This window comes from Sinocyclocheilus rhinocerous, unplaced genomic scaffold (assembly GCF_001515625.1).
Source record: "Sinocyclocheilus rhinocerous isolate Xijiao unplaced genomic scaffold, SAMN03320098_v1.1 scaffold236, whole genome shotgun sequence".
Lineage (NCBI taxonomy): Eukaryota > Metazoa > Chordata > Actinopteri > Cypriniformes > Cyprinidae > Sinocyclocheilus > Sinocyclocheilus rhinocerous.
The window spans coordinates 715,698-723,236 of NW_015647064.1; the positions used below are offsets into that span (position 1 = coordinate 715,698).

General features: G+C 37.3%; 2 long non-coding RNA genes across 2 annotated transcripts in view; both read left to right on the plus strand.

Moving 5' to 3' along the window:
• The first annotated feature begins 705 nt into the window (after positions 1–705).
• Positions 706–974, plus strand: LOC107708665 (uncharacterized). The gene is made up of 2 exons (XR_001636385.1): positions 706–738; positions 829–974. It is a non-coding gene; the product is annotated as an uncharacterized LOC107708665 (long non-coding RNA).
• Positions 975–1,806: 832 nt separating this feature from the next.
• Positions 1,807–7,539, plus strand: part of LOC107708666 (uncharacterized) — an 11,702-nt gene continuing 5,969 nt past the window's right edge. Inside the window, exon 1 of the long non-coding RNA XR_001636386.1 lies at positions 1,807–2,035. This is a non-coding gene — a long non-coding RNA (uncharacterized LOC107708666). The remainder of the gene's footprint in view (positions 2,036–7,539) is intronic.

The following is a 7,539-nucleotide window of genomic DNA, read 5'->3' on the forward strand; positions in this document are numbered from 1 at the left end:
TCTTGAATTTCTTTAGATCGCGGCATGATATGTTGCTCTTTAAGCATGCTTCACGTTGTCAGACAGATTCTATTTAAGTGATTTAAATTGATTCAACAGGTCTGGCAGTGACCAGGCCTGGGTGTGGCTAGTGAAATTTAACTCGGCTTTCTAAAATAATTTGGTTAATCACAGTTCTTTCATGATTTAATAGGAGGGGGGCAATTAATTTTTCACGTAGGGCCAGGTAGGTTTGGACAGCTTTTTTCCCTTAATAAATGAAATCATCATTTAAAAACTGCATTTTGTATTTACTTGCATTATCTTTGTGTAATATTAAAATTTGTTTGATGATCTGAATCTTTTAAGTGTGACAAATATGCAAAAAAATAAAAATAAAAAAACAGGAAGGGGGCAAAATCTTTTTCACAGCACTGTACATATATATAGTGGCTGTAACCCATATTTTTGCTAAAAGGGGGAACAATAGGAAATTATTTTTGTAGTCATCAAATATTATGCCACAACTGCTCTCACTGGTCTTAACTTACGCTGAATCTGCAATAGTCCTTTAACGTCCCTGTGTGCTTGTTTGTGTCAGAATGCTGGAGTCTCTCTAAAGGAGACTATGAGATACCTGGAGTCTGTCTTGAGGAGATCGAGGCCATGCTTATGGGGGAGATACAGGGCCAGGAGCTCGGGATCTATTCTTCGACCTCATGGATGCCGAGATCAAATTCTACCAGTGAGACAGAGCAGGTAAACAGAGAAATGTCAGCGTATCTCTCACACATCTGACCTGTGACTTCCACTGTCTGATATTGCCTGTAACTTGTGGCTGTTTTGCAGTTGTCGTTGTGAATGTCAGTAGTGCTTGCTGATCTGCCTGGAGAGAGAGAGTCCAGAGCGCACAGGTTCTTACCTGCTCAAATCCTGCTCTCCTAGTTCCCTGATGCCATGCCAAACTAATTGTGATGTCCGTGCCACACTAACTGCAACTTTAAAAAAAAAAAAAAAAACACTAGATGTTCATGTGAGTGGATCACCCTTATAACTTATATTATATTACAAATATATAAGTTGCCTGTTTAGTGTTTAATGCAGTGTACCTTTGTACAGATATTATTATGCTAGTTGTATTCAAGTTCCTACATATACTAAAACTCATTAGCCATCCTACATCACTGTGCTTTTATAAAAGAAAACTATAACGACCAACAATTCGTTGCAGCATCATTCAACGGTACCAAACAAAGATAATCTCAAACTGAATTTAATAGTGATGAAGCTTCTGAGGTCCGAATCAATTGAACCAATTGCTTCACAAAATGATTCACTCTTTCTTATAGGCGCTCGAAACAATGGCGACACCCGCTGGTCAAAACGGCGTGCAACGTAAACACAGTCAACGCGTGGGTTAACCACTGACCTATAAAATATTCTCTATTATAGATCAGTGGTTAAAACAACTTTTATAAAGCAAAAGTTTTTCTATAAAGTGTAACCTATTGAATGAAATATACAAATAATTAAATACTATTAAATATGAAGAGTCTTTTAATAATATATAGTGCTTGTTAATTGTGTCCTCTCACCCAGGGGCAGGTAAATAGGCCAATTATATATAACAATTAACTAGCATCTATCTGTTAACTTAAAAGTGAAACTAAATTATAAAACTAACCCTAGATCAGTCACAACCATTATAAGCCACTACTACTTGTCTTGACTATATTTGGATATGACAAGGCATCGACCAATCATTTTATCACATTGTTTAACCATAGGCCACGCCCACTTGCGTTTAGTCGCTTTATGTCTGCAGTGCACACTACTTCATTTGTGTTTTTGCAGACTTCAGAAGGGTTCAGTATCGGGGAGGAATGGATCGTGTATTTTTAATTGCCTAGGCCGTCCCAGTTCGCGTCGTATGTTCCTTCGGTGCACTGACTGTATATTGTTTTGTAAACGAGGTACGGAGAGTTCACACAAAGAAACATTCGTTGAAGGATGAAGCAGCCAACTGTATTGAATCTGACAGCAGCTGCAGCAAACCGTGAGTAAACAATTTCATAATGCTTTGTCTTGTTTTGTATGGATAATGTTTTTAAACACTTATTCATGGGGCGTTAGTACAACTGATCTATAACAGAGCTCATGTACATTTATATAGTGGATGATACTTTGTCCTATCGAATGACGTTAGACAATCATAACAGTGGCCTTTTACTGGAACCACCCCTTAAACATTGATAATATCGGACAGAGGGTCAGAATGAGGGTTGAAAATAATAATGAGGGTTTGTTTTGTTAACCTCAAAGAATGTAAGTTGTTGCACTAATTTAAAAAAATCTGAGTCATGACAGTTTAAAAGATGCGATTCTGGACAAACAATCAACATCGCCGAGAGACGGAGACCATTTTTGACGTGTTCTAAATCCTCTGTATGACGTAACGCGTCAGGCCCGATCACAGCAAGAACTGTAACAACCTTAATTTAATTAATTAGTTATGGGGAAAAAACGCGATTAAAATATGTTAACGCACCGCCCCGCACCTAGACCTGTAACGTTACGTCGTCTTATATTTCATACAGTTGACTGTTGACTACGTGATGCAGGACAACAACTAGTCCATAGATGCAGTTATGTGCCCCCAAAATTCAAGATATTAGGCCAAAAAAATGCCGCTGTATGATTTTTTTCTCATATTTATATGTTAAGCGATATCACACGAGTGCTGTTTTTGTCCCCAATAGCATGCAAAAGTGATTTCACGAATGATGTCATACAGCAGTTAAAGTCGGCATGAAATCAAATTTGACTTTATTTATTTTACTAGCGCACATTGCTAGTCTTGATGTGAACAATTAATCCGTGCAAGTTAATCCGCTGAAAAAAGTGTTTGTCTTGGTAATCTTTAATCAAAATCTGATCATTTGCTTCTGCTCTGGAATGGTATTCCTTTTCTGATGATGTCAGTTTGACGGCTTGGGCAGAATATCCTTTTAAACACAACCCCTCCAACCGTTAGTTTGATATGAGTGAGAGAGAGAGGAGGAGCGCAAAAATAAAACCATGCTCTCTGTTCAATATTCCGTTTCAGATGGAAATACGTCACTACACTGAAATAAAGTCGGCAGCAACTTACGGTTCAAATAAGAAGTTAATATTGTGTTCTATTTTGAACAAAATATTTTAACAAAATTTTGTCTGTTTTTGCTCAGTTTGCCGACGCAAATATTACCTATTAAAACCACATCACAAGTGTTGTGCATTTCCAAGCTCACAAAAACACAATTTCTGAATATATCCGCCTTTTGAAGAATGGGGTGAACCAGTAGGCTTGTTTGAGATGAGCAAAATCTGCGCAGAACCGATCACCGGTGATCACCGCGAGATGCATGCCGGTTAGAAAAGTGTCCGACTTACCTCCGACTTGCTCTGATGTCATGCTGACGTGTGCAAAAAAAACTCTCGGAACGGCGAGGCGGCTGTGTCGGATTCAATTACCCATTCATAAAAATGTACTTAATTCCTGAATGAATCAGCCGTTTGAACGAATCCAATTTATTAATAAATGACTCAATGACTTGTTCATTAAGACATTTTACTGCCACCTACTGGCAGTTTTAGTTTCTTTTTTAGAGTGTAATTTAATTTAAAAATCATATTTATTATAGAAAATCTATATTAATAAAAAAACTAATTAAAGGGATAGGTCACCCAAAAATTTAAAATAAAAAAAAAAATAAAAAAAATCTAATTTCTGAAATATCGATTTCATGCTTTTCTCATATCTTTTGCGGGTAATTTCTCAATTTGATGTGCGATTAATATGTGATCAATTAGATTAATTAATTGCCACACTGTGTAATTAATTAGATAAAAAAATTAAACAATTGACAGCCCTAGTAGAAAATACTCGATAGTCTTTAGTGACTTACTAATAATAAAATGTATAATAATACAAAAGCAGGACATCCTATCAGAAGCCAACATCTCAGAGAATTGGTAGTCTTTGCATCACAGCTTCACTCATCACAGAGTTTGATGAAGCACCTCAGTGGGTGACGGATGGGCCTCTGTGTTCAGTTTCCCGTGGGATCGCTGTCTTGGATGGTGATGTTGAGTGGTGTCCCTCCACACCTATCTATGGGAAAGAATCACGGCGTCAGGTGGTGTGACACTCTCACTCACCCTTGCTCAGCTGAGTCACTCTTACCATAGCGAATACCTGCTTTATATCTCTCACTGACAGTGAAGATCAATAGTGAAGCTTCGCTCGGTGGGTGACGGTTGGGGTCCGATTCAGCTTCTCGCGGGAGGCTGACACCTTGTTTGGGAGGTGTTGTGCTGAACTTGGTAGAGCTAGAAGGAGGTCAAAACCTCCTGTGCTGTGATGCATGAGAAATAATAACAACAACAATAATAACAATATATTTACAAATAACCTGTGATGCAGTGACTACCAATGGGAGAAAAGAAAGTGGTCCGCCACCTGATACAGCTGGATACAGAAAAAGAAGTCATATTAAGAATGAATAAAGAATAAGAATAATAGAGAAAACTAAAATGATAATGAATAATTTAATTTAGTACTAGTAGTACATAATACCATATGTGAGGGTTCTGACCAGGCAGCTTTGTCGATGTTGTCTTTAGATGGCGCTAAACTGCAGAAATAATAATAATAATAATTCATTTAAATGCAGCCGTTACCCCGGAAACCCTGTAAACAAAGCAGCTGCACTACTTCCTGTTTCTGAAAAATGTTTAAATGATTTAAATAGCCATTCAGATTTGTGTATTTGCTATGATGTTCATCACAGCGCCAAATACTTAAATATTTAGACTTAATAGGCTATTTATTTTCAAACTTTTTTTACATTTTAATCTGGACTACAACATGCCCTAGATATTGTTTGAAAGTGTTTTGATTCTTTATTGTTCGGTCACACTTTACATTAGGGCTTCATTAGTTAACATTAGTTAATTCATTAGTTAACATAAACTGCCAATGAAAAACTCTTCTGAACATTCATTAATCTTAGGTAATTACAATATTTAATAACACGTTGTTAAAATCCAGAGTTGCAGCTGTTATTTAATGAGCTAACATGAACTAAGACTTGTATTTTTTAAACAAAGAATAATAACTTCTGTAGCAAATGTAGCTACAGAATGTTAATGCATTAACTAAGGTTAACTAATCAGGTCTTATTGTAAAGTGATACCTATTGGTCTTTATAGTTCTTTTGCACTTTAATCTGTGTAAAACTTTTAACTTTATAAATTTTTCTGTATTGCTTTATTGCATTTAAATGTTCAGTTATTTTTGTTATAAGAAAAAAAGTTATTAAACCTGTTATACTGTATTATGACAGCACTTTTTAAAACTAAATTTCAACACCGTGATAATACCGCATACCGTGATAAAAGCATTAGCAATTAATCGCAACATGAAAATTTGATACCGGCATATCCCTAGTTGTCTTTGTTTGTCTTGTGTTTTAACACATTGCTTTGTCCTTGTTTGTGTCTGCCATGTGTTCCTTTGGTCCCACTTCCTTTCTTCCCTTGGGCACGCCCTCTTGTTTAACCCTTGTCTTGTTCTCGTTTCATTAATTGTGCTCACCTGGCCCTCATGTACTTTCCTCCTTTCCTCCCTTTATGTTGTGCTGGTTTTTCCTCTTGTGTTGGCTGGTTCGTCTTGTGCCATAGAGACCGTTATACTGATTTGCTGCTCTGTATTCCAGTCTTGCCCTGTTATTTGCTGTGATTGTATATCCTTGCTGTAGTTTTTGCTCTTGATTTCTCTCTTTTGTTTTTTGGTTTTTGATCTTCAGTTATCTTGCTTATATTTACTTGTAATATTTTCTTTAGTTCTTCTTCAGTCTCATTTCTAGTCTTGTATTCTCGAGTCTTAAAGAACTTTGTTTTTCTACCTCCACAAGTGCATCTATTATGTTGCCTTGTTTATCTAAAAGTGCACTTTTCCTTGTTTTAAACCTAGCCAAAAAGCCACGTGTTGACGTGAAACACAGCCCAGAGAGCATGCGGATGTGGGCCACTTAAGGCAATGATATGACAATGACACTGCTGGCCTTCTTATGGCCCGGACAAAATGGATGTAAGCCTGAAGTGGCCCATATGTAAAACAGCAAAAATGGCCCAAATGTATCAAATCACATGTGGGCCTCTGTAGGTAAAGATGCGGTGTTGACAGCCATGTGTAATCTGAATGTGACCCTAAAGTGGCCCATGTGGTAAACAATGATTATGGCCCAAATAGTGCCAACCAAATGTGGGCCACCTTTGGCAAAAATGTGGCACTATCGACAAAGGCTAATCAGGGTGTAAACCAAATGTGGTCCACATATGTTTCAGCAAATGTGGCCCAGGTACATTAAAACGTATCTGGGCCAGTTTTGGCAAAGATATGGCACAGTGAGCCTAAAGTGGCCCACATATGATGCCACAAATGTGGCCCAGTTATCCTAAACCATATCTGGGCCAGTTTTGGGAAAGATACGGCATGGTAAGTAGTGCTGGGCGGTATGACCAAAAATTTATATCACGGTATTTTTCAAAATTATACCGGTTTCACGGTACAAGACGGTATTTTTTTTTTTCATGCATGACCGAGTGTTAACCATATTTTCTACTGATTGAGAGAGGAAATACTGCAGTATATTGACTTAGAATGCCCTACGGTATTCGGTATGAACCGGTATACCGCCCAGCACTAATGGTAAGCACTGGCTAATGTGGTTTTGAGCCTAAAGTGGCCCTTATATGATGCTGCAAATGTGGCTCGCATATAGATTGACAAATATTGCCCAAATAATTAATAATAATTTGGGCCACTTTTGGCAAATATACGGCACAGTCAGCATTGGCATATCAGTGTGTAAGCCAGCTTGTCCCACATTTGACATGGCAAATATGCCCCATATATTATAAAACAGATGAGAACCACTTCTGGTTGTAACACTTGACAAGTGAGGCCACTTCTTGGATGTAACACTTGACACTGGCTAATTGAAATGGAAGCTTGAAATTGTAAATATGGCCTAATAGAATTTGGCTACTTTTAGTAGGATGCAACACAGTTAACTGATGCAGGGTGATCTGGATGTGAGTCTTAAGAAGGCTACATGCGCAGCAATTTATTTTTTAAACATGCTTTTAATGGCAGTTTTTTTATATGTGTACTGTGCAACATTAAAACAGAAGTGCACTATAATGATTGTACTCTTACTGTCACGGTTTCTGTTAATTTGGACTTTGTTTTCCTTTTGCACTGTTTCCCTTGTTGTGTTAATTGTATTATTCTGTTCAGGTGTGCCTAGTTAATTATCCTTGTTTGGTCTGAGTACTTAAGTTCCTGTATGTTCACTTTGAGTTTTTCTGGTCTTATGTCTACATATCTTAAATGTTGCTGTGTTACATTGTGTTTGGATTTACTCTTGTTGGATTTATCCTTGTTGGATTAAAGACTTATGATATATAACCTTTCATCTTCGTTGTGCGCTCTTTAACACAGCGTAGCTATGA